This window comes from Amborella trichopoda, chromosome 1, assembly GCF_054954075.1.
Source record: "Amborella trichopoda isolate Santa Cruz 75 chromosome 1, AtrichopodaSantaCruz75HAP2 v2.0, whole genome shotgun sequence".
In the NCBI taxonomy this organism is placed as follows: domain Eukaryota; kingdom Viridiplantae; phylum Streptophyta; class Magnoliopsida; order Amborellales; family Amborellaceae; genus Amborella; species Amborella trichopoda.
Genome location: NC_142336.1, coordinates 26,447,482 through 26,475,338, shown reverse-complemented (window position 1 = coordinate 26,475,338; position 27,857 = coordinate 26,447,482). Strand labels below are relative to the sequence as shown.

The window sequence follows — 27,857 nt, the reverse complement described above, 5'->3', positions numbered from 1 at the left end:
TTCTAAATATCTTTTATCAAGTTGTAGGAATGCTTGGATGACATCCTATTATGAGAGTCATTAATGCACTAATAACAAGTTTATCTCATTCTATAGGATTAACAGTTTCGTGACAACTTGTTAATCCTAATTGGCTACACTTAAGGAAATTAAGGCAGGAGTTATACTTGAATCTCAACTCCTATAGATCATGAATGTGAGAGTTATAAAAATATGGTTCTCTATAAAAAGAAGTTAATCCCTCAAGTAAGAGAGAGAGAATGTTGGAAAATTGGTGATGGAGATTTACCAAGATGACTCTCAAGGTAGCCTGTCATCGGATGGCTTGGCCTATAGGATTTGGTATGGAACCTTAGGTTCCTCTTGTGATTTAAAGACAGATCCGAGTAAGTTTCTTATCGATTTGAATTTTATTTATTTGCTATTATTTTTATTGGGACTAACAATAATATCAGAGCTAAGTTGATACACTTGTTCCCATATATAACTTGTTGATCATTTTTTTTTATTGTTATTGTTTATATTATTATTATTGTTTTTGTTTTTCATTGATCTCTTATTAGAACGATCTATATGCATAAGACAATTCTCTCTTTTGTGTTTATATTAAAAAAGCAAAAAAACAAAAATCGAGGCTATTTTTGAGGGTTTTTACCATTTCTATAGTGATTTATATATACTGCCATATAGTCCAATTTTATTGCTTAAATATCCAAATACTTATAAATGGCATTTCTTTCAATTTTTAATACTCCCATTTCCAAACTAAAGATATGCCCCAACCAAAACTCCCCGTCAAAACAAATGGGTGACCCTCTGCACGGCTGCACCCTTCCTCTCTCTCTCTCTCTCTCTCTAAAATCCACTACAAAAGGAGAGTTTTTTTTCCAATTTTTTTTTTCCGCAAATCTCCATATGAGAAATCTTTGACAGTCAAGAAAGAGAGAAAATGTAGAGTAGGATGAGGAGCTAGAAAAGGTAAGTTTCTTTTATTTTCCCTTTTTTTTTTTTTTTTCTTCAATTAAGTTTTTTTTTCTTTTGACGGTTTCCTTACCATAAATAGGGGCTGCAAGATTGTCCGTTTTTTTTCTCAACGAATATGGCTGTTTTTTGCCAAAAATGGTCTTCTAAAATGGACATGTTGTCACTTGCCAAAATAGCTTGTTTTTCTTTCTTCAACGAACGTGGTTGAATTCTGCAAAAAATTTTCCATTCTCTTCTTCAACAGGCATGACTGTTTCTTGCCAAAATTACTTGATCATGGGATGCACACTCTAACGGCTATGTAACGGGGTATGTGCCTCATTCACTTGTTATTTTTGGTTGCCATGAAGTAATATAAACAGAGCTTGTAAACCCTACTATATGATCAGAAAATCAGTATTTCAATTTTTTCCCCTTTCTGAGACATTGTGTATTCTCCTCTTTTGCTCATATATCTGATTTTCACTGCTGTTTATTATCCTAAGAATAGAGAGTCATCTTCTCTAGTGTTATCATAATATGTGAATCTTTTCTATTTCACAACGGTTTAATCCATATTGTTATTATCATTTTTTTCCCCCAAATTTAGAGAGAGAAAATAATCTACTTGAATAGCATATATTGTTGTTTGTGTGCAATTTGGGTATTTTCTAATGAGAAGGTTTGGAAGAATTATTGATTGAGCTGGATTCACATCGAGGCTTCTTCAATTCACCGGTTGTTGCATATTTTTTTCTTGAGCTCTATTCTTGATAGTCCATACTATCGCCCGGTGAGATCGCAACCATAAACTAGATTTTTTTCATGATCTGCATTTTTTTATCATTCATGGATCCTAAGGCTAGAATTGAAGATAGAAAGACTCAATGGGCCGAATTATAATACATGGAAAATAATATTAGCTTTGATTTTAGAGCATGAAAATTTAAATCATATTATTTCAATCGTAGTTCCTATTGAGCCAACTAATGCTAGTAATAGAGCAGAAAGATCAGCTTATGCTAATTGGGAAAAAGAAAATAAGAGGTGTAGGAGCATAATTTTGAGAAATATGGACGATGAATTGTTATTGAGCTTTGATGAATTTAAAAATGCCAAAGATATTTATGATGAATTGGTGATACAATTTGGGGTAACTTCAATAAATAATTTAAGAGTTTGACTCAAGAGTACCATTCTTTTAAGATGAAGAAAAATGACTATATGGTTGAACATGTTAGAAAAATGATTTTGTTGGGCAAACAACTTATAAGTGCTGGTTATGCTTTGAATGATCAACATCAAGTTTTAACTATATTGAGTGGTTTATCTAATTCTTGGGAATATGCTGTGACTACTTTATATTTAAACCGCATGGATCTTATGCTTCAAAATCTTGTTGTTGAATTAAAATCTGAAGGGGATCGTAGATCTTCAAGGAGGGCTGATGCATCGCATTGCTCAATCTGAAAACCCTCGAATTGGAGAATCCTTTAATAAAAGAAAACCTTACCAACCTTGAAACAATAATAAAAAGTAGAATGTTGAAAATAAAAACAAGACGCTTATGTACAATGGATCCAAGGGGGCATGTTTCATTTGTGGGAAGATGTGACACTTTAAATCCCAATACCCAAACAAAGGGGATCCCAAGACACACAACCAAGGTCGTGACTACTTGTGTGTAGTAGTTGATTGTTTAACAGCTAATGTGTCTATTGATGATTGGTGGGTGGACTCTGGGGCCACTAAACACATATCCAGGTCTAGAGAGGGCTTTAAGAACTTAAATACTTTAAAATTGAGGAACATGTCATCTCTATGGGCAATGATTCTAAGTCTGATGTATTAGCTATTGGCACTTATAAACTAGCCATCCCAAATGAGAACTTCTTGCTCCTTTCTTTTACTCTTTATGCTCTTCCATGCGTTGTAACTTGTTGTCAGTCAGGAGACTTGATGCCAAGGGATATGCAATTCATTTCAAGGATAGGAAAGCTTCAATTGAGATTACTAGGAAAATCATTGTATGGGGGAAAGCTCGAGGGGATATGTATTTACTTGATAAAATGAATGAAATTTCATCTTCTTTTGCTTACTTGAATGTGTGTGATGATTAAATTTCTTTTTTGTGGCATATGCGTTTGGGTCATATTAGTAGAAATAGAATTTCTATACTTGTTAATGATGGCTTGATTCCTAAAATGACGAATTTAGATTTTTAAAATTGTGAACCATGTTTATCTAGTAAAATAAGTAGAAAACCCTTTGGTAAGCGAACTGGATCTTATGATTCATTGTCTATTATTCATTCTGATATTTGTGGGTCACTTAATGTAAAAACACATAGGGGTATAAAGTATTTTATTTCATTCATTAATGATTATTCGAGATTTGGTTATATTTATCTGATTAGTAGAAAATTTGATGCACTTGAAATATTTAATGAATCTAAATTAGAAGTTGAAAACCAATTAGATAAAAGAATTAAAATCCTTAGAACAGATCGAGGAGGGGAATATTGTTCTAATTTGTTTATTATCTTTTGTAAAGAAAATAGGATAATACACCATAAGACCATGCCCCACACACCCCAACAAAATGGTTTTGCTAAAAGGCGTAACCGAACTCTTATGGAAATGGTGCGATCAATGATGAGTCAAGCTAATTTGTCTTCAATTTTTTGGGGGTGAATCATTGCATATTGCTATATGTTTTTTAAACCGAGTTCCTTCAAAATCCATGGAGAAAACACCTTATGAGTTATGGACTGGACATAAACCTCGATTGGAACATTTAAAAATTTGGGGTTGTGATGCTTATGTACTTATCCCAAGCTATGAGAGATCTAAGTTGTAGGCTAAAATTAGAAAATGCTGATTCATAGGGTACTCTGCTACTTCTAAGGTTTATAGGTTTTATGACCTTGAGACCAAATCTTTAGTCGAATCTAGAGATGCACAGTTCTTAGAAGAACATACGAAAATAGACAAACTCTATCTTATATATATACATGAATTAGACAATAACAAAGGACTAAATGAAAACATAGAACATTATGAATCTAATGTAGAAAACCTTGATAACTATATAGATAGTGGGAATGATATATTTGAATTTACTAATGTAGATAACAGTGAACCGAGGAGAAGTTTTAGAAACAGGAGAGCACCATATCATTTATAACCATATCAGAGTTTTGTTTGCATGGACACTTTTGACCAATACTATAATTTTGCTTGCCAAGATATTCATGAACCTTCCAATTATAAAAAAGCTATTAATTCTGATGAATCTGATTTTTGGAATAATGCTATGAATGAAGAAATGGATTTTATAACTAAAAACCATGTATGGGAGTTGGTAGATTTGCCTAGTAGGAGAAAACCCATTGGTTGCAAATGGATATTAAAAAGAAAACTCAAAGCTGATGGTAATATAGATAAATATAAAAGAAGACTTGTTGCTAAAGGATATAACCAAAAGGAAGGTATAGATTTTGTTGATACTTTTTCTCCAGTAGTAAGATTTTCTTCTTTTAAAATTTTGATGTCTATTGTGGCCAACCTTGATTTAGAATTGTTTCAAATGGATGTTAAAACTGGATTTCTCAATAGAAAATTAAATGAAGAGATATATATGTTACAATCTGAAGGATATATTGTTGAAAGCAAAGAAAATAAAATGTGCAGACTAAGCAATCTTCTAGACAATGATAGTTACAATTTCATGATGCAATTATGAAACTTGGTTTTGCTTCTAATGAATGTGATCATTCTATTTACATTAAGAATAGTAGGAGTAAGATAGTGATATTGTTTTTATATGTGGATGATAGTTTGATTGCTGGAAATGATATAGATATGATTAATGAAACAAAATCATGGTTGAAATATAATTTTAAAATGAAAGATATGGGAGTTGCATCATATGCTTTAGGAATTGAAATGACAAGAGATAGATAAAAAATGATGCTCAGCTTATCTCAAGAGCATTATTTAGAATCTGTTATTAAAACATTTAAAATAGATTTATGCAAGCCGGTCTCCACCCTTGTTGATAAAGCAGTTAAATTATCCATTGATTTATGTCCTACTAATGATAATGATGATATGAGAAATATTCCATATGCTCAAGCAATTGGGTGCACTAATTATGTTGTGTCATGCACTAGGTTAGATTTATGTTTTGTTGTTAGACTTGTTAGTAGGTATCAAAGAAACCCCAAAATGATACACTGGCAAGCAATAAAAAAGATATTAAGATATATCCAAGCAACAAAGAAATACAAGTTGCACTATCAAGGTTCTTCCCTTAGGCCTCAGGGTTACTCTGATGCAGATTGGAGTGTAAATCCACTTCAGGTTTTATTTTCATGCTTGGTGGAGGTGTTGTATCATAGTTCAGTAAAAAACAAGATTGTGTTGCTTTATCAACCATGGAAGCAGAATATGTGGCTTGCAATTTAGGATCACAAAAGGCCTTTTGGTTGAGAAATTTCCTCATGGATTTAAAATTGGAATGCATTAAAAATGGACCTATAAACATGTTATGTGATAATCAAGCAACTATTGCCATTCTCAAGGATTCGAAAATAAACTCTAAATCCAAGCACATTAGCATGAGGTACCACTATATTCGAGATGTAGTGGAATATGGAGATAAAACAGTTGATTATATAACTTTAAATGAGATGATTGCAGATCCATTGACTAAAGCTTTAAGCAGGGAAATTTCGAGAAACATAAAGCAGCTATGGGATTGAGATAAGTCTAAATGGATATCCAATAATGGTTCATAAAATCATATTGGTTGGTATATGAAAATCCCATGTGGAAAACATGAAGCAATGCCATATATAAGGTGTCAAAGAGCCTTCAGGCTGGGTATATGGAAATTCCATTTAAAAAGCATGAGGCAATGCCATGTACAAGAATTTAAATAGCCTTCAGGCCAAGTGGGAGATGTTGGAAATTTTGCCTATCAGGTCCTTTTATCCTAGGAATTTATTTTTTTCAATAATGGTACAAAAGCCATATTGAATAGTATATGTGAAATCCCATGTAGTTGACTTGAAGCAATGCTATATACTAGGATCCATTTTGGAGCTTTTATAGGATGTTGTACCGGTATGAAAACCCAGTGTCACTGGAGGAAAAAATCCAGTGATGTGTTTCAATTCTTTGTAAGATTTTTTTTTTTTGTAAGAATGCTTGAATGACATCCTATTATGAGAGTCATTAGTGCACTAATGACAGGTTTAGTTCATTACATAGTATTAACAGTTTGATGACAACTTGTTAATCCTAATTGGTTGCACTTAAGGAAATTAAGACATGAGTTATACTTGGATCTCAACTCCTATAGACCATAAATGTGAGTGTTACAAAAATATGGTTCTCTATAAAAAGAGGTTAATCCCTCAAGTAAGAGAGAGAATGCTGGAATATTGGTGAAGGAGAGAGAATAATTGAAAATTGGTGAAGGAGATTCACCTAGAGGACTCTCAAGATAGCCTGTCATCGGATGGCGTGGTTTTGATATGGAACCTTAGATCTCTCATATAATTTAAGGACAGATCCGAGTAAGTTGTTTATCGATTTGAATTTTATTTATTTGTTATTATTTTTATTGGACTAACAGGGCCAACCCGAACCCGACTAAATCCGGTGCCACCCTTAACTTTGAACCCTAATATTAGAAATTGCAATGCCACATGTAAGTGGCCTTCAAAATGAGAAAAAAAAATGCTCTCGACATGCCGAGACGAGCATATTGAGGACACTAATTATTTGAGTGGGCGAGGGTCTCTTTGTCAGTTTGTTTCACATGGCTGATTGGTTATCTCTACACCGAATAGTATTTATTATTTTATTTTTTTGTTGCCCTTCAAGTTTTTAGTAAAGAGCGAGTTTGGTTCACGTGGCTGATTTTGTTCTTATTATGAAAATGCGTGTCGCCCAATTCATTCCACAAGAGGACAAAGGCCAGGTTGTTCAAGGGTTTGGACAACAGAATTTGTCTTACAAACCCATACCAGGGAAAAATGTAGAATTTCAATTAAAAGCGTTAATACGAGAAGGGTAGATATCCTCAGGGAAAATTACAAAAACGCCTTTGACCCAATTTTCTTTACAACCTATTTTTCAATATTTACTCTCAAACAAACTTTTTTAGCAAATACCGTCAAGTCAAAAAATCATTATTTTTAGAACCAAAATGCCTTTTTCTCTCTTCTAACATCAACTACTTAACTTTTTCCATAACATACAAAAAGGCAGTCCGACAGTATAAACAAGCGGTTCGGCAGTATCCCAAAGCAATCCGGCACTGACAAAAAATGGTTCGACAATAGGCCCTTACGGTTTGGGACTGCCGAAGAGTAGTCTGGCAATAGGCCCATGCGGTTTGGTACTGCCAAAGAGCGGTCCGGCAATAGGCCCATGCGGCCCGGCAACAGGCCCATGCGATCGAGCAACAGGCCCACGTGATCTAGCATCAGGCTCAAAGTGCATAGTCTGGCACTTTTTTTAGTTTAACGGGGTCCGACAATTGGTACGTGGCTGTCCAACATCCCATATAGGCCCAAGTGAATGTCCAGCCAAAATTAATTATTTATGTACGAAAAAGAGTACTTTCGTCAAAAAAATATACCTTTTTTTTACTTGAAAGTATTTACTAAAAAAGCATATTTTGAAAAGAAAGTAGGAAAAAAAGTTTAGTTGAAGATAAGTTGCATAAAAGACCTATTTTTTAGGGTTATTTGTAATTTTCCCTATCCTCAAAGAGCTCATATCATTCCACAAAATCAATGGAGGGATCAAAAAGTCATATTTGCCATGCGTGGTTGACCTTTTACGATTTATTTCAAAAAAGTTATCCCTTTCAAATTCATTAAAAAATTTCAAAATGTTTACTATTCAGTGTGAAACCTGACGAGCATGGGCATTTTAATAATTTGACTCGTGGCATTCCAAACTTATTTTGTCAAGGGCTAAGAAGTATAAAATAACAAAAGTACCCCTGGTTCTATATTGCTAACTCTATATTTTGGACGTTTGGTAATTCCATTTCTTACTTGAATAATCAGAAGTATTTTTGTAATTTACTTGAACTACTTAAGTATGCTAAATTACTAACGGGTGTGGTTTCTATAGGGCAGAGGCTCTAAAAAATCAAAGTAAAGCGTACTTTTTAAATAGTATCGAAAGATGTAGTTGTATTATTGAAAATCTTTGTGATGACCTGAAAATTTATTTTTATATCTAATTATAAAATGTAAAGCTTAAAAAATAGTGTAGATCAAGCGAATCTATAAATACTTGAAAGCCTTGAAAATTGAAGGCCCAAAAATGTACTAAAAGATGCATTATTTCTAAAACTTGAAATTCATTTTTTCTCATGTCCATGAATCTTGGGTCGAGATGATCAATTTGAGGATTTTTGGTCTTCAAAACAACCTTTTTTAGTGAAATTTTTAAGGTACGCCATAATTTGATTGTTTAGAGCCTCATACTTATATAAAATTTTTCCATTACTAAAATACCCCTAGTTATTTAGAATTCTCAACCATAAACATAGGTAATTTGGAAATTTGTAGCAATTTTTGTTGAGGTATATTTATGGAATGAAACGTAAACCGATAATAAATAAGATAAACTAAATTCTTGATAATTTTGTGATATAATTAAGGCTCTTAGATAAGTTCCCATAAAAGAATACCAGAGTAATATTACAAATCTATTAATGTCATGAAGCCACTCTTAATAAATCTTTTGAAGGTCGATCCTAGAAAAATCTCACATTAAATAATTCTATAACTGTTTACATCAAAGTGGCAACAGAGAGATTCACTATTTAATAGTCAAGCCATTTCCTCTGTCATTTTAGAATGTCTTTAGTTCATCTACATTTAGAAAGCATGAAGCTCAAGAATAAAAGACGAATAAAATAATAGAGCATGATCGATAGTGTCTCGAATATAACAAATAATACGTATAATTATCGAGTAAATAAAACGAGGGGCACTCAAAAATTGATTGACAAGATGAACAATATAAGTTGTCTGGCCGAGAGATGATCAAATAAATCACGCTTCGAACATGATGCTTATAAATGTGGGATAAAAAAGAGGGGTTCACCATATGTAGAATGAATTTTGACATTCAGCTCAATAGATGTGTCAACATGCTTTGTATCAATCAACTAGACAATCTTGAGAAACAATATATGTGGCATATTTGAGTTGTGAGAGCAAATACCCACGGGAAGAATAAGTAACACTAGGCCTAAAAAATATTTTAAGAATATGTAATCTTTCATCTCTAAAAGTTGATTAAGTTGCTATTTGATTAGATGTATGGTAGCTGCATCATCACTAGAAACTATCACATCATCAACATAGGCTAGGAGAATTCATGACCTCTAGGTGTGACTAAGACAAACATGAATGGGTCCTGATGACTCCGCCCAAAACATATAGAGAGAACAAAACAACAAAGTTTTTCAAACTAAGTACGAGGAGCTTGTTTAAACCCATAGAATGTGCACCGTAGTCGATAGAATCTGTTGTCAGGATCAGAAACCCTAGGAGGTACAAGATTGCAACTGAAAAATACATCTTTGATATCAAGTTGATAATAGAGGCCATTGGAGAATAATAACTACATAAATCAAGGTGCGAACTCTAGTCATGTGGACAACATAAGGAAGGGTCTCAGCAACATTAGCTCCAAATTGTTGATTAACTTTTAGTCACAAGCCATTCCTTGTAGCTCTCGATATTGCCATCAACTTAGTTTTGATTGTGTACACACAGGCAGCCAATGCCTCTTTTATCTTTGGGAAGATGAATAAGATTCTAAGCATACATTATGTCAAGGGCAATCAATTGTTCTACCATGACATGTTGCTACTCTGGCTGTTTGGCAGCATTTTCATAAGTCTAGGGCTCAGAGTAAGAAAGAAATGAAGCAATAGAGGGTCAATACTTAAGTTAAAATGTTTCATAATCAACAAAACGAGCAAGTAAAAAGGGACACGAGTACTATGATGGACAAAAGGCATTTGTATAGGAGCAGTAGGTGCAGATGCAGGTGCAGGTGCATTGCTTGAAGTAGTTTATCAATAGTAGTTGAGTGTTCTACAATTAGACCCATCTATAGGAGGCATCAGTGAGATTGCAAGGACACAATTTTGGTGAGTCAACCGACGCATCTATTATCATGCGGTTCTTTATTTATCTAACATTCATCTCTAAGATGGATGTTAAAAAATGGTATATCTACTAAAAGTTAAAATGGACGGTGAAGAAAGGAAATTAAAACATAACATTTATAATACCAAATTAAGATAATTGTCATGGTTGAATTACTAAACATTAATATTTTGGATCGAATATATATCTTTGAAATATATTTTGTAAGACTCCAAAAAAATAGCATAAGTCGGCTGACTCACCAAACCCTTTTCCAAGTTGCAAACATAGGATAAATATCATTAGAGAAAAGGACATGAAGATAAAGTAGAGGTCACCAACTTTATATCAGGCCCAATCAGTTTTCCTGACTACTAATCCTGCACATGACATCCAAAGGTAGTGAAAACAACATTAGAATTGGAACGAGTAATTTAACCACTAGAAAGCATATTCATAGCGATGGAGAGAACATCATAAAAATTCAGTTTAACAAAAGAATTAGAAGATGTAGTAATTGAGCCAAATTTAGAGACTTTCATAGCATTGCCATCGATTAGAAGATGTAGTAATTGAGCCAAACTTAGAGACTTTCATAGATTTACCTAAAACTTAGATTTACCTAAAACTTATAGACTTTCATTGGCTATCATATGTGAGAAGCATCAAAGTCTACTAACCAGGAAGCTAAAATAATGATACCTAAAATAAGAGATGTAGATTCGTTGGATAATCGGGACTGTGAGAGAAACTTCTGAAGTTGTTCCATTGTAAGAGTGATTGATGAAGAAGCAGCACCAACAACTTATGATGTTACGCCATTGCTTGAGTACCAGCAATAATGATAAATTGATCATGAATGCATCCCTCTAAAGGTTGACTTGACTCGGTTGCTATTGAGCCAATAATTTTATTTTAATTATTTAGTTTTGACTAGCCAGAATGTAAGCAAAACAAAGCTATGATCAATAAGATCCATAATTGATGAATCTCTAAATGAGATTCTCTCACCAAAAAAAAAGAAGAAAAAATGCAGGTCTTCAAACATTAGCCCCTCTCCTTTCCAATATTAACATAGGTGCAAGTCCTTAGAATATATGATGATGTTATCACATAAATGTTTCCCACTCATAACGATTAGTCATGTTTCGCTTTGTACAAACACCACAGCGAATGAATTGTTGTCAAATCGGGATAACCCAATCACTTCTTTTGAGCAAATCGGGATATCTCAAATCCTACTAGATGTAGTGAGAACTACACCCCTATGATTTCAATACTCAAATAACATGCCCAAGATGCAATAATAAGTGTAATATAATTGAAAAAATATAATAATAAAAAAAACAAATAATATGAGAAATCATCGAACTACAACACAAATAGAAATAGAGAGGGACACACACATATACGTGGTTCACCCACAAGGGGCTACGTCCACGAGCAAGACGGTAAGGTGCATTCACTATCAAGAGGAAAACTAACAAGATTGAGATTATGTAGAGTTACCTCATACAATATCAAGGAATGTACAAACTAAGAAATTTCTACCACAAAACCACATATAGTCGACTCCTTTTTTCGATTCACCGCAGCTGTGAAGAAATACCGACAAAAACGGCCCAAAAATGAGCCCAAATGGTGGCGCTAGGGTTTATTCGCAAAAACCCCAAATTTTCTCCCCCAAACCTCTCTCATGCCAACGCACTTATTTTTCTCACTCACCCGAACGTCCCTCAACCCACGTTTTCATCCGCACGTCTCTCTCTATATAAAGCCCCTGTTAAGAGCCTCCACTCTAACTTATCTACTTGGAAGGTCTTTGTAAGCATATCCGCAAAGTTTTCTTCGGTCTTGATCTTAACCAATTGAACTCTTCCATCTTCAACGACTTGCCGGATATAGTGATATTGAACCAATATGTGCCTTGACCTCCTGTAGTGAACTGGGTTCTTGACCAAATGGATAGCACTCATATTGTCATAAAATAGTTCCATGGGCTAGCACATAATGCCCATCTCACCTATCAACCCTTGAAGCCACACAACTTCTTTTGATGCCTCCGTAGCCACCATGTACTAGGCTTCCATAGTTGACAAAGCTACCGTGTCTTGGAGCCTTGACGCCCAACTAACTGGTCCATTTGCAAACCGAAAATAAATGCGGTAGTTGAACTACCTCTATCAAGATCACCAGCAAAATTTGCATCCACAAAACCTTGTATTGGAATTGAGCCCTTGCCAAATGTGATTGCATAACTAGCTGTACCTCTTAAGTCCCGAAGCAGCCATTTTGTTGCTTCTCAATGAGCCTTTATGGGGTGTGTCATAAACAGACTTAGAACAACAATCGCATGCGCGATATCCGGTTTTGTACATACCATGACAAACATTAAACTTTCAATCGCATTTGAATAAAGAACCTTAGCCATGCTTTTTCTTTCTTCTTCCATCTTTGAACTTTGCATTGAAGACAATTTGAAGTGAGGCGTTAGGGGTGTCTTTTCCGGCTTTGCATCTTTTATGCTAAATTTTTCAATTTCAATCCCAAGGATTTGCCTTGCCGGCCCGAGATCTTTCATCTCAAATCTTTTGCTCAAAGAAGTTTTGAGTTCATCAATTTTTGTCTTATCTTTGCATACCAAAAGCATGTCATCCACATATAAGACTAAAATCAAGTATGTACCATCATCAAAGAACTTTAAATAGATGCAATGGTCATACTTACTTCTTGTGTACCCAAGGCTCATCATGAACATATCAAAGGTTCTATACCATTGTCTTGATGCTTGCTTGTGCCCATATAAGGACTTCTTCAATTTGCACACAAGTCCTTTGCCCTTCTCTATGAAGCCTTTCAGTTGTTGCATGTACACTTCCTCTTCAAGTTCTCCATGCAAAAAAGCCATATTCACATCCATTTGCTCAAGCTCTAAATCGTGCATAGCAACTAAATCAAGCACCAAGAGAATTGAGACCAACTTGACAACTAGTACAAAAATTTCATCAAAGTGAATCCATTCTTTTTGTGAAAAACCTTTTACCACCAATCTTGCCATATATCTTTCAAGCTTTCCATCAAGCCCTTTCTTTATCTTGAACACCCATTTACAACCAATGGCCTTTCTACCTTTTGGCAGCTCCACCAAATCCGAAGTCTTGTTTCTTTGAAGGGTCAATATCTCCTCTTCCATAGCTCTTTTCCAATGCTCGGTACAATTGATATCAATGGATTCATGAAATGATGTTGGCTCTTCATTTTCGGCTATTAAAGCATGCAAAGTATTTGGATCCACATAATCTTTGGGTCACCTGAGAGAACGAGTTTCTCTAGTAGAGCTCCTATGTGCCAAAGGCACAACTTCATCATGATGGCCATGTGGTTCTTCATCTTGACTTCTTAGTTCTCCATGCTCTTCACTATGATCAAAGGGTATATTCTCATAAGGCATAGTTGCACTTGGTGGAAGTGTTTTGGGGTTGCCGTGAAATTCTTGGCTCTCTTACTGCACTTCTCGACCATTGCCATTTATCATCATCCCCTTTGTCAAATACCTTGGATTCATAAAAAAGCACATCACGGCTAGTGATTACTTTTCGGATACTTGGATCCCATAACCGGTACCCCTTCACACCCTTGCTATAACCCACAAAGATGCACTTCTTTAACCATGGATCCAATTTGTTCATTTGGCAACTTGGAACAAGTGCATATGCGTCACAACCAAAATTTTTTAAATCGGACTAGTCTCTTGGAGTTCCATACCATACCTCATTAGGAGTTTTGCTTCCCAAAGCTACCGAAGGTGATCAGTTGATAAGATAACAAGCCATTGATACGGCTTCTGCCCATAATTCTTGTTCTACGTCGGCGTTGCTTAACATGCACCTCGCACGCTTCATCAAAGTGTGATTCATCTTCTTGGCGACACTATTTTGTTGAGGATTGTAGGCATTTGTGTAATGCCTAGTAATTCCCTCGGCCTTGCAAAAAAATTCGAACTCCTTTGATACAAACTCTCCACTTTTCCTTTCTCTGCTCTCTCTCCCTCCAAAACGTACTCATAGGCTCAAGCAAGGGAATGGAATTTTATTGAATCTTCAAGGAATCCACTCAAGACCGAGAGGTAGTGGGGGGGGGGGACTTTTTTTTTTTACAATGAGGTAGTGCTTGTTTATATAGAGTTGTGCCAAAAAATGGGTGGATTGATCAAAATTAGACCTAATTGCTGAAAATTAAGATTTAATTGAATTAAAAGAAATTATAAAATGAGTGCAAAAGGACTGTTTTGCCCTTGCCTAACAATGTGTGGAATGCTAAAACAGTCCCTGTGGCTACTCGAGAACTTGCCTGATCTTTCGTGGCTGATCTGGGGTTGTTCTGATGCTCGTTTGATTGAAAGATTATTGTTTTCTTATAGGGATCGACAAGGCGATTGTTGTGATACCAACTTTGAGCCATGAATCATATTTTTGAGTCATAATCATGAGACTTAAAATTTGTTTGAATCTTGGAAACTTCGGATCGGTAGTGCCATCTTTCCTTAATGTTTTTCTGTGATTTCTTGGTTGTAGCGCACTAAGCATGTCATCACGATCATGTGGCAACAGGCGAAACACGATTTGGATCCCGAACGAAGATTTCGCAATTTTTGAGTTTTGGCGGCCGAAATTTCTGTAACTTCGTCGGCTTCATGCATGAAAACTGACTGTCCATCATGTACATGGTTCGGTCCAATGATAGCTCTGAACCTTACGCACACAATGGAATTGGTTTTGCGTTGATTCGTTACGCGATTGTCTTGATTTGGTTCATTGCGTGAGGCGTGTCACTGTTGAATTTTCTACAACTTTTTCACGGATTGACAACTTCTCTCTAGCTTTTCTCCTTGCTCGGATATTGTCTCATGGCTTGCCACATATTGAATTGTTCGTCTCAAACACGAACACGCTCACCAAATTTGGGGGCGATCCGATTTGGAACGGGTGAGTTACGGGCCCTGAAAGTGACTGTCCATGACTGCAAAAACAGCCACCTTTAATGGTTTTTTGGTGCAGTGAGGTCATACGGGACTAGTGTGTGACCTCTCCTATTTCAATGTTTTGCTCATATCTTTGTTCTGGAGTGTCTGATCAAGATGAAACTTAGTCCATAGGGGTTTTGGATCGTGTCGGATCAAATGGTGGTAGTTCCATAGGGATTTGTGCTACCGAAAATGTAGCTCGAGTTGTAGGGTCCGTTTCAGGGTGCTAGAGGGAAAATTTTTTGAAAACTATTTCTTTGTGTTCAGTGCCTTAGACATGTCTGATCATGATGAAACTTGGCACGTGATATTTTGAAGTGCTGATGATGATCTTGAGAAGTTCTGGGGCCATTCTGAGACTGTCAAGAATTTTCCACTGTTTTGTAGGCTTTATTGACCTACTTCCTACCAGGGACCAAGGTGATGAAAAATACGTTCAAACAACATGCCTCGCCGAATATCGTGCCTCAAGAGAAGAAATAAGGTCAAAAATTCAGAAGTTTTCCTTCGAATTTTACATTTTTCCTTCCTAGCCATAGGACCACGTGAACGTCGAGGAGATTTACATAATGGTGTAACTAGGCTCCTCAAACGTAGAGATGCATTGTTCGCGGGTCCGTCCGTGAACACTTTAGGGGGAGAAGAGACTTTTTTGGCAGTGTTTGTTTGCTGCTTCACCAGGTTTGCTTTTGACGATCAGAGTACCACTATTGGTCTCGTCTACCGAGTCCAGTTAGGAGCAGGTTCTATTAGCAGGTCCTAAAGGTCTGGTCATGCCGACTAGGAGAGCTGAAGTCTCTGACAGATTTCACCCTGGTTTTTATAGTTTCTACCTTAGAAGGATGATGGCTGCGCTACTTTGTCATGTTGCCTCATGGAGAGAGGGGTCTATAGAAGAAGAAGAGGGCAAGCACATTTCATGCATGGGGAAAAATGTTCATACGAGAAGAAGAAGGCATGCACACTCCATGCATGGGGAGGAGGTCTATAAGAGAAGGAGAAGGCATGCACACTCCATGCATGGGGAGGAGGTCTATAAGAGAAGGAGAAGGCATGCACACTCCATGCATGGGGAGGAGGTCTATAAGAGAAGGAAAAGGCATGCACACTCCATGTATGGGGAGGAGGTCTATAAGAGAAGGATAAGGCGAGCACACTCCATGAATGGGGAGGAGGTCTATAAGAGAAGGAGAAATCATGCACACTCCCTGCATGGGGAGGAGGTCGATAAGATAAGGAGAAGGCATGCACACTCCATGCATGGCGAGGAGATCTATAAGAGAAGGAGAAGGCATGGACACTCCATGCATGGGGAGAAGGTCCTTGGAGAAGGGATAATGACTGGGTTACGTTGTCACCTAGCACTGAAGAAGGATGTCGACTGGGCTACATGTTCACCCAGGACTGAAGAAGGATGTCAGCTGGGCTACCTATTCACCCAGGACAGAAGAGGGATGTCAATTGGGCTACTTATTCACCCTGGACTAAAGAAGGATGTCGACTGGGCTACCTGCTCACCCAGGACTAAAGAAGGAAGTCGATTGGCTACCTGTTCACTCAGGGTCGAAGAAGGAAGTCGACTAGACTACCAATTCACCCAAGACTAAAGAAGGACGTCGACTGGGCTACCTATTCATCAAGGACTGAAAAAGGATGTCGACTGAGCTATCTATTCACCAAGGACTGAAGAAGGACATCGACTGGGATACCTTTTCACCCAAGATTGAAGAAGGATGTCGACTTGGGCTACCTATTCACCCAGAACTAAAGAAGGATGTCGATTGGGCTACCTGTTCACTCAGGACTGAAGAAAGAAGTCGACTGGGCTACATATTCAACCAAGACTGAAGAAGGATGTCGTCTGGGCTACCTGTTCACCCAGGATTGAAGAGGGACGTCGACTAGGCTACCAACTCACCCAAGACTAAAGAAGGACATTGGATGGGCTGCCAGTTCACTCAGGACCATAGAAAGATGTCGACTGGGCTACCCGTTTACTCAAGACTGAAGAAGGACGTTGACTAGGCTAACTGCTCTCCCAGGACTAAAGAAGGACATCGAATGGGTTACCTGCTAACCTAGGACTGAAAAAGGAATGTCCAGGGATGATTTTAACATCTACACTCTGTTGGACGTCTTGATGATGAAGGGAGTGCTGATTGAAGTCACCTGTGGAAGCGAATGTTACATCAACCTATTTATTGGTCTAAGCATCCTTCGTGGATTTTTGCTTGAACTTGGGAAGTGGCGCCGTAGAGGCAGTTTTCACCAACTTGGTTTTTTTATTTTGGGGTTCTTTTACCCATGATCTTTCAGCCATGTCCACCCTTTTTGTCCATTTTTACTCACGATGCCTTTTCGGGTTTTCACTGTGCCCGATTTTTATTCACAGAACTCTTTTAGTCACGGTTTCGTGACCATGCCCGTTCATCATTTTTACTCATACTGTTCCCTTGTTTAGGTATACACCCTACCCGTTATTTCTTTTCTTTTTCTTTTTTTTATTTTTTATTTTTATTTTTTTGTGAGGGCATGTTTAAGGTCATGCCTCTGGGAGCTGTGCGAAATAGTTTAACGTCATGCGATCTGGATGTATGCTATGGTTTAAGGTCATATAGCTAGACTGTAATATTGATGGATGACAGTCTATGAAGGCCATGGAGTGAGTATGGTGGTGGTTTAACTCACTTAGGGAGATGGCTAGAGGCTACCCATGAGAGATGGGTGATGTATGAAAGGTGAGTGGATGATGGCCACCTACTAACTTACAACGAGTATGGATTATGGGATGGTTCGTCATTTTGCGAGCATGGGTGAGACTCATTGGGGAATGATGTAGGGTGATGAACTCATGGGGAGGAAATGAAGGTGATGAGTGCACACTAACAGGTAGGTTAGGAAAGGCATCCATGGAAGTGCACGTAAAGGCATGTGCGCGTATGTGGGGGCGAGTTTATGGTCATGCCTCCTGAACCTGGGCAAAGCAGTTTATCGTCATGCGGCCAGCACATGCGCTATGGTTTAAGGTCATATAGTTGAACCGTGGTTATGCAGTTTTAAAGTCATACAACTAGGACCATGCAGTTTAAGGTCGGGCAACTTGTCCTCCACTATAGTTTAAAGTCATATAGATCGGACCATGGTGTTGTTTAGTTTAACATTGTGTGACCGGGATGTAGATTATGGTTTAAGGTCATATAGTTGGATCGTGGTTATGCAGTTTTAAAGTCTTACAACTAGGACCATGCAATTTAAGGTCATGCAACTTGACCTCCGCTACAGTTTAAAGTCATATAGTTTGGACCCTGGTTATGCAGTTTATGGTCGCACAGCTAGGACTATAGTTATGTAGTTTAAAGTCATACAACTTAGGACCATGCAGTTTAAGGTTGTGCAACGAGACCTCTGCTACAGTTTAAAGTCGTATAGTTTGAACTGCGGATTTTAAGGTCGTGCGTCTAGACCAGGGATGTGCAGTTTAGGGTCATGCAGCACGGATCATAGTTATGCAGTTTAAAGTCATAGAACTTAGGACCATGCAGTTTAAGGTAGTGCAACTAGACATCCGCTATAGTTTAAGGTCGTATAGTTTGGACCACAGACTTTAAAGTCATGCGTTTAGACCAGGGTCGTACAGTTTAGGGTCATGCAGCATGGACCGTTGTGTAGATCGCCATGTAGGTGGAGCTCCATGGGGAATAGGCCTGTGCACAGTAATCTGACTCCCTGAGGATAACATGGCTAAGACCATCCACAAACTAAGGGCTAGGTGGAAATGGTGACCTGATGAAGGATGACCAGCAGAAGTGGACCTCGCTATGGTTTTTATGGGGGTAAAGTACTCTCTGGGTATTGGGGAGGTGAGAATGACCCTAACTTCATTGAGGATGATGGGTCGCAGAATGGGTGTGACTCCTAGTGGGGGATGAGGGACAACTCATGACTCCATTGGGGAGGTCACAATTTAGGTGCAACAGCTTGGGTGTAAGTCCACGAGGGATAGTGGTAGGGCATACACTGCTTGAAATACGGTGAGCGCCATGTGTAACGCTGATGGTTTGTTGCGAATTTTCAACTGGCATTGAGTTCTCACAACGCAACCGACGCTGTTCAGCTGGTGTTGTGAATGACCCATGATATTATTTGAAGTCAACTGATGCTGAGTTAATCAGTGCTAGGGTCTTTTCGAAGACACACCCTGTGCTAAGTCAACTGATGCTAAGGTTGTATTTGGAAACACAACTGGCATTAAGTCAACTGACGCTAGGGTTGTTTGGAAATTTACTCGGCACTGCGTCAACCGATACTGGGGAAGGATTTGGAAACACGCTCGGTGCTAAGTCAACTGGTGCTAGGGTTGTTTTGGAAATCCACCCCTTGTTGTGTCAACTAGCGTTGGGGATGGATTGATGAGAGTTACCTCGAGCCTTGTGTAACCTGGCTTGTTGTCGCTTGGCTTCCCTTGGACGCAACTGGATTTCCCAATTTGTGAGGGCATTCGAGGGTAGTGTAGTCCATATAAGGGGGTAAAATCTCGTTTTCCCTTATTTTCACCAAAGGTAAAAAAAAAAAAAACTTAAACACAAGTTTTCTTTAACCATGAGGAGAGAGCGCTCGTTTATAGTTTCCCACAAGCAGTGGGACTTTAGCAACTGTCTCTATGAGGAAGGTTCTTCGGCAGGCAGCAGGCTTCCAGTCAAGGGTCCTGTAGAGAAGACCTTCGTTGAACAAACTTCACCATGGATTCGGTGAGTTTACGGAGAAAGTAGTAGAGAAAGGAGAGCTTTTCGAGAATCTTTTCGGGAATCAGAGGAGGCTTCGACTATCATTTTTCTTTTGGGAAGAGCCAGGAAACACATCAGTGAGTATTTTCGAATGTCTTGAGGGCTTTTTAAGGGTTTGTTGAAGTTTTTTGGAAGTTGTGGAAGTTTTTCGGTACTTTCGTGGTGTTGTAGAGGTTTCTGAAGACTCAGGGGAAGTCTGCAGAAGCCTTCCGGTGCGATTCATGTGAAATCCAAGCTAAAACGTTAAGCAAGAAGGTTTTCCAGTGAGTTTTCGACCGTGTGGGAGCAATTTCGACAGAAGACGAATGGCCAAAAGAGGTGGGCCATACTGCTGCAGGAGGTGAACCATCGTGGGGAAAGTGTACGGTTGCCAGAGGTGAACTGTTGTTCTTGGAAATCGTACGGTTATCAGTTGTGCGTGTGTGAGGTGGCATTGAAGGACGTGGTGACGGCTGTCTGTTGGCATGACTAATTTTGAGGTGTCACGTCTAGGATTCGTGGCACGTATGAGAGATTCACTTTCAGCCGGTGCTGGACTTATACAAACTTAACCAGCGCTGGGGTGTTGGCATTCATTCTGCGCAGAGTGCTGAAAGACTCAATAGACGCTAGTTGTTAGCATTCAACAAGTGCTGAGTGCTGAAAGACTCAACTGGCGCTAGTTTTTGATATTCAACCGGCGCTGGGTATTGAGAAGCTCAACTGGTGTTAAGTGTTCGACAAACTCACCTGGCGCTAATCGTTAATACGCAACTAACGCTGAGCATTGAGAAGTTCACCCGACGCTAAGTGTTTTGAGAGGATCAGCCGACGTTAAGTGTTGGATAGACTCAACCGGCGCTGTTCCAGTGCCTTGGCAACTTTTGGGAGTGAACCACTCAGCCCTTTGTAATGGCTGGTTCCTCTTACCAAATCCCTAATGTGAAGAGGCTCCCCAGGGAAGGGGAAATCAGCGTTCATGACTTTATGGGTGAAGTTTTATCAAGAGGTGAACCCATTTGGCTGACCCAGCTGGTGTGTGAACCATAGTGGCCTCGTAGCGTCACTGTCATTACTGATCTTGTATGCTTTTAAGTGAGGGAGGGCAATGGTGGCAACATTTGTATTGAAGAAGGGATGGAACTTCTTCATTGTATGCATCGAAACATAGCTTTAGGGGAGAACTTGCCCACCTTGGGGAAGCGAATGGTCCAGGCGAAGGGATTATTAAGGTGGTCGGCAAAAGGCCTCCGGATTCAGGGAGAGCACCATTACCTGAAGGGATATGCTTCCTAGACTATCAAGGTATTGGCTTCGTATGGAAGGGATCTTGAGAGTGCTTCGCTATTAGTGGCGGTCTAGTGTTCGGGCAGCTACTACAATCGTTGCTCTAATACAGCAAAGGTATTGATGGAGACATGGAGCCATGTAAGTAATACTTGGCTTCTTGGTCATGGCGAAGTGGGAATCTCGTTACTGGATCTTCACTTTATTGGAGGTATCTCGATGCTCGGGGCTATGTATGACGAGTTTTTGCCCTCAAACTCAATCATCTTTGGTGGTGTTCACTTAGGGGTGAAGAGCTGCCGGCCAGTCTTCCCAAGATCTTTGAGGCCTACCAGTCAATTGTTGGCCGATCTAGTAATGGTAGGGTCACCTTTACAGACTAGGTGAAATTCTTTTGTGGAGATTATCTTGAGGGCGATTTAGGTACCCCAAAGGGGAAAGGGAATGCAGATGCAAAGGAGAGGCCTCCTATATATCAGCTCAAGGTTGATGATGACCGTGTCTTCTTAGTCGCCTACCTAGCCTTATTCTTGTGCAAATTCGTGTTTCTTGGCTGAGGGAACGAAATTCACCCAGGGGTACTATATGTGGCATGCGACATGGCCAAAGGGCATGAGTATGCCCTTGCTCATCCAGTCCTGTGTAACATATACCATGGCTTGGGGGCCATCTCCCGTGGAAAGGCCTATAAGGGCAAGGAGGGAGAGAACAACACCATAGGAGGATAAGCTTTTCCTGGGGACTTTAAAACCCCAGTCCATGCACATTACATGTATGGGTGGCTAGGGGCTTATTTCCTTGAGACCTACGTCAAGCATTCATGCTCAGGAAATAAGTTGTGGCCCTTCTTGATGGAGATAGCGAACCAGAGGGCCATCTTCCATACCCCAAGGGAAGCTCGAGGTCTATTTGGAAATGATTCTTTGAACATGACGAGAGACCCTTTTCCTGTCAGGAGCTTCACTGACCGTGCTTTCGTCGATGAGTTGGGGAAAGAGTTTGATGGTGTCCCAACAAAAATTAAGGAACTCATGTTTATGTTGAGCATCAGAGGGGGAGTCTTACCTTATCGATCTCCACACAGTGCGCAGCTAGAGGGATATTTCCCCCACCGCTTCGCCCATCAACCCAGGCTTGACCAAAGCTGCCCCTTCTCGATATTCTTCGAGAAGCACCAGAGCAAGGTGTAATAGGGGAGGGCAGAGGAGCTTGGAACTTTTCGGGAGTGTTGGCTGCCAGAACATATATGAACTGCTTGCTCCATGTGTCTTGAAATGATAGAAACCAGCAAATACGTGGTACCTCACTTCGGTAGGAGAGTTCAAACAACCAAGGCATATGCGAACTGGTGGAGAATCACCAGTAAGGGCTATTGGGAGAAGGATCACCCTTGGAAAGGAGTGAATGGAAATTGGCACCAGGACACCCTGCAAAGAAGGCTGGCAGATGCTCTTGCTCCTGGTGAAATATTCGTCTTCGACTATCCCTCCAACTGGGGGGGTTTAGGGCTTCCACGTGAGATAGCAGTTGACGAGGCCTCATCAGAGTTCCTTGCGATGAAGGCGATGAATGGGAGTGTCTTCGACAATCTTATCTTGATCTTAGAATGGGATGAGGGGCGACAGGTCCCTGGTTATGAGAAGCGCCCACCATAGGACCTGAACGACCTAATCGAGAGCGGTCCCACAGTAAATTGGCTGGAGGGCCTCCTCAAGGGGTTGGATCTGAGGCAGCAGCTCCTACTCCAACAGGAGGAAAGAAACGAAAGCGCCCGACTACTGCAGACACCCGTGTAGTTTCTTCAGGTAGTGGGCGTACTCGGAGGTGGAGGAGCGACAAGCTCCCTGTGGTGTCAGAACCAGGAGGTAGCCTTTCCTCTTCTGATCTTTTAAGAACTCTTCTAGTATCCCCCTTTGTGCTTTCTGAACCATCTTCTGCTTCTGCTAAAAAGCTTTCTTTTTCTTCAGAAGCCGAGGCAGATGACTCTGAGAGCTCTGAGCCAATTGACATTGCTTCTGATTGGAAGGGGACTCCGGATCTTAGGGAGGAGCCCTCCAGTCCAGGGGTAGCTCCTGAGTTAGAGGCGGCTAGGATGGAGATTGAGGAGGATGAAAGCCCTGAAGTAACTACTCCAAAGAGGGGCTCTGATGTCGATGTGGCCTCCATAAATGAGGAGTTTAGTGCCTTGATCAAGGCTGGGGCTGTGGCTCAAGAAGAAGAGCCTAGACCAAGAGGTTGCTGGTCCTGTGGTCCCCAGTCACCAAGATGAAGGGCTTGAGCTCTTTGTGGCCAAAGTTCTGGCTGTTGAAGGTGAGGGCCAAGTGGAGGAAGCCATTGCTAGGGGTGAGTCGGCTGACGAAGGCCAAAGAGAAGGGGCAATTCCTAAGCTTGGTGATGCTAAGGTGACAGTTCAGGAGAGTGAAGAGCAAAGGGAATAGGTTCCTCTCCAGCCTATTGAGATCGAAGTGGAGGTCCTTGTAAAAGAGGGTCAAGACAGCGAGGCTGGCCTCAAAGAGGCTGTGCAGATTGAGACCGGGGCTGCTTATGAGCCTGACGGGAAAGAAGCTCTAGACTTTGCCCTTGTTTCAGAGGAACCAGTGGCTCAGATGGCTATCACTTCAACAAGCCCGGTCCTTGAGGTTGAGGTGTCTTCCCCAGTGGTGGCCTCAACAGCACCATCCAGGCTTGTTTTTTGTGGTGTTTCTAGCATGATTGAAGGCATTATTAGAGCAGGCCTCCAGGGCTTGAGGGAGTTGCCTTTCAATGAGTTGGGAGAAGGTTTGGCCAGGCTTAGGGAGTTTTCTGGGATTAATGCAGTCGAGACGGCGCCAAAGGTGCTTTCTCATTTTGATGCAACTCTAAATGAGTGGGAGAACTGGCCGTTGGGAGTGCTACATTGCGAGGAAGAAACCAGAAGGGTAGCCTCATTGGAAGAGTTAATCTTGTGCAGTGGCGAGAAGATAGATGCTTGTATTGAGAAGAAGGCCCTTATAGCTGGCCGTCAGCAGGACCTCAAGAAGGAGGCGCAAGGAAGCTTTAATAGAATGATTGAAGTTTGGGAGGCAATGCAAATACTGAAGGAAGAATTCACGGGCCTTGAGATGGAGATGGCTCAAAGGAAGGCCATGGAGGCCTCTATGGTCACAGATTTGTCCGAACTGAATGGCACAATTGAGTCGAAAACTATGGTGATGACAGCAGAGACTCAAACAGTGGCAAAGCAGAAGGAACGTGTTCAAGGCACTGAGACTGCTTCTGAAGCATGCAGTGCTATGATCGATAGGATGATTGATCGTTTCTGAGCATGTCATTCTCCCCTCTTTTTTTTTCTTTAGTACCAGTAAAATTTTTGACTGATGAATAAAGCGCTTCTCTCTTTTGATTGACTTTATTGTATGACTTCATTTTCTCTTTACTTTTGTTACGCTTCATGTGATTCTTTTGAATGCCTCTCGACACTTCCATTGTCCTAAGAGACTAACACCCTAGGCCTTATTTTGCCCCATGGCGGGCTGCCACGGCTTAGATAGCTTCGAGATAGGAGGTCATTGCTTTTTCTCTTTTCAATGTTTGATTGGCCAAAGGCTCATAGTTCATTTTCCTCATGATTTGGTCAGCCTGATTGCTATAGATTGTTCAGTCAGGAGGGGCTTCAACTTCCATTAGTGGCACGTTTACTTCAAGCTCATCATAGCTTTCAGTCTTTGGCATGAACTCTTTGAGATTCTTTGAAGCGATAAGCCAGACTTCCCATTGGCTTTGGAGGCTACGGACTTCAGTTCTCAAGTTTCTTAGAGGATCCTGCCCTTGAGGGGAAGGAAGTAGCCCTTGTCCGAACTTCTCTCCTGAGAGGTCAGGGAAAAGTAAAACTTTTGGCTGAACAACGGTCCGAAGCACATCCTCTAAACTTATAGCAACCGGATTTTGAAAGACTTTTCGTAGCGGCTGTCGCGCTGCTTCGGCTTTCAAGAGTACAATGGGGATATGGAGGACTTTCTGATGCTTTGGCGTATAGATAACCCTTAGAGCTGGGAATTCTACCCCCATGGCTTGCTCGATCTCAGGAATGACTTTTGGTTCATTTTCTGGCCAAGGTGGCTCAAAATCGATGGCAGAGGGTAAGGACTCTTTTTCAAACAAAGAAGGAGTTTCTTAAGGGATAATAATTGGGATATTGGAATGAAGAGTAGTTAGGGGTAAAATTTTGCCCTGCCTTTCTTCTTCCTTGAACATGTTGGCTAACATCCTCCCAACATCCTCAACAATTTCATGAGACAAGGACACCGTCTTTCTTGTAGACTCGTGACTTTCTTCTCTTAGCTTCTGAGGCAAAGCCAGATCTATGAAAGACTATTTTGCATCTGTATAGTGAGTTTCAGCCACAGGGAATGGTCTTTTGTCAGCATAGACCGTATCCTGTCTCCCGTCTCAACTATACTTGAAACATTGGTGCAATGTTGATGGAACGACCCCCTGATCATGGAGCCCTGGTCGATCGAGGAGAATATTGTAAGAAGTGTCGGTGTCAATTAAATGAAACTGGGCGCAATGGTTCAACACACCGACCTTAAAACGAAGGCGTATCGTGCTAGCTAGTTTCTCTCCTAATTGGTTAAACCCCTGAATTGTGATGTGGGTTGGGGTACGGTCTTCGAACCTCAACCCTAATCAAGTAAGGATCCTTCTTGGAATGAGGTTGACCGCCGACCCTCCATCTAACATGATTCGGTTGATGGGGCATGCATGTAATTCACCAGCAACAAAGAGAGGGTGATTATGAAACTTTTCCCCTAGCTGCAGACCGTCTTCTGAAAATATGATTGGCATATATCCGTGTAGAATTGTTGGGTCTACCTCGATAAGTTCTACTTCAGTCTCATACACTTCTGGGTCAGAGAGAGCTTGAACCAAAGTCATTCGGTACTCCTTTGAAAGCATGAGGGTGTCGTAGACACTGAGAAGGGCTAGAAGCTTCCGTAGATGCCCTATCACATCATATTTTCAGGCTTCACCGTTTAAAGGGGTAGAAGGGATTCAGATGAAGAGGGTCATCAAAATTGATTATTTTGACTGCCTTGATCACCTCTCTAGTCAAAATTTGTAGACCTCTATCATGTTTAGCCTTGGGGTTTTGACGGACCTCTGGTAAAAACTGTGATCTAGGTCACGGTTTGTCAACTCTTCTTGCACAGGAGAGAGCTGTCTCCATCAGGTGTGGTAAAAGATGAGGGCTAGGAACTAGAGTCATCTTGGGCTGGGGAGGATGAAGAACTCGATCTTCTGTGGGGTCCATGCTTCGAGCTCTCTTATGAGCTCCAGAAACATGACCAAAGTGTTGGGGATGGTTTAGGATGGTACTCTTGGGGAAAACCTTCGAGTATCAAGGATGAAGGTGCTTGCTCGATGAAGAAGGAGGGAGTCGAGGAGGTCTAAGTTGAGGACGAGGGAAGGCCTGAGATGGAGATGCATGTGCACCCCTTGAAGAAGGCTCTTGAGGGACCTGGGTGTCCACCCGGGCTCGAGCAGGTGAGCTGGCCTTAAGAGGCCGAGAACTACGAACAGGTGCCTGTAAGAGAACAGGTGCAAGCCTGTCCCTTACAGGGTGTGCTTGCGTGTGCATAGGAGGAGGACAAGGAGGTCGTCTCCTGTGTACTCGAGTTGGTTCAATAATGGCATTGCCCTGAGTAGTGAGATGCACATGAGTGGCATGTGGAGGATCTGGCCATGGAAGGTTTGATCCTTGACACAGACTCGAGCTAACGAAGGGTTGGCCCGAAGTGTGACTTGAGTGGGTGACCCACGAGTCTTGTGGTGTGTGTAAGGGGTGGAGACTGTGGGGTTTCGACCTCTCACTGTTGAGCCTCTAGGGATAGAGACCCCTGGTGTAGGAATGTGGGGGGTAGCCTTATGGCTACCCACTGAAGCATTGGGAACTCGCTTGCCTTTTGCAAAAAGGGACTGAGCAGCCTTCCTGCATACCTCAGAAACATGGCTGGTAAGTGACTTGCTGATGGCTGGATGCTGCTGTGTGGGGCAACATAAGTGCCGTCCATGCAAGGTGCCTTGGTGGAACTTCCACCAGAGTGAAGAGATGGGGAGTAAGGGACCTTCAAGTCCCTCGTCACACTGGTTCAGGTTAAGGCCTAGGAGCTAAACAAGGGGTCTTTGTTGAAGAGGATGGTCGGGAACAAAGTCAAAGGACCTTGTTCCCTAGGGACACTCTCGAATAAGGGGATAAGAAAATCCCCAATCCGGATGAATGGGTTATAAACCCAACAACCATAAGTGAATGTGAAAAGATGATGAAAGAAGATAAAGAAGAAACTAGCCAAACAAGAACGATCCGACAAAGGGGTAGAAATTCCCCAGTGGAGTGGCCATGCTGGTTAGGTGCCTCAAACTCGCCCTCCAGATCCCTGGGGGATTGGGTGGCACGTGTATTGGGTTTCGGGGAAGACCCAGGATGTTTGTGAGATCGCTCTCTCGGGAACCTCGTTCAAAAATAAGGGCAGGTATTACCAACCGGTGAGAGACGAATTTAAAAGGTGCGTTCGGGACTTACTCGGGCTGACTCACATGGGCACCCTCTTAGATCACGAAGGAAGACCCCCAATAATAAAATTGG

At 40.6% G+C, this 27,857-nt stretch overlaps 1 long non-coding RNA gene across 3 annotated transcripts in view; it reads left to right on the top strand.

Annotated features, from left to right (window-relative positions):
- Positions 1-782: 782 nt before the first annotated feature.
- The window catches only part of LOC148783760 (uncharacterized), a 98,471-nt gene continuing 71,396 nt past the window's right edge, over positions 783-27,857 (top strand). Inside the window, exons 1-3 of one of the 3 annotated variants that reach the window (XR_016046171.1) lie at positions 783-978; positions 1,229-1,293; positions 1,646-2,902. This is a non-coding gene — a long non-coding RNA (uncharacterized LOC148783760). Of the gene's footprint in view, positions 979-1,228; positions 1,472-1,645; positions 2,903-27,857 lie in introns of those variants that run through there. The other 2 variants (XR_016046168.1, XR_016046164.1) reach the window with 2 other exon arrangements.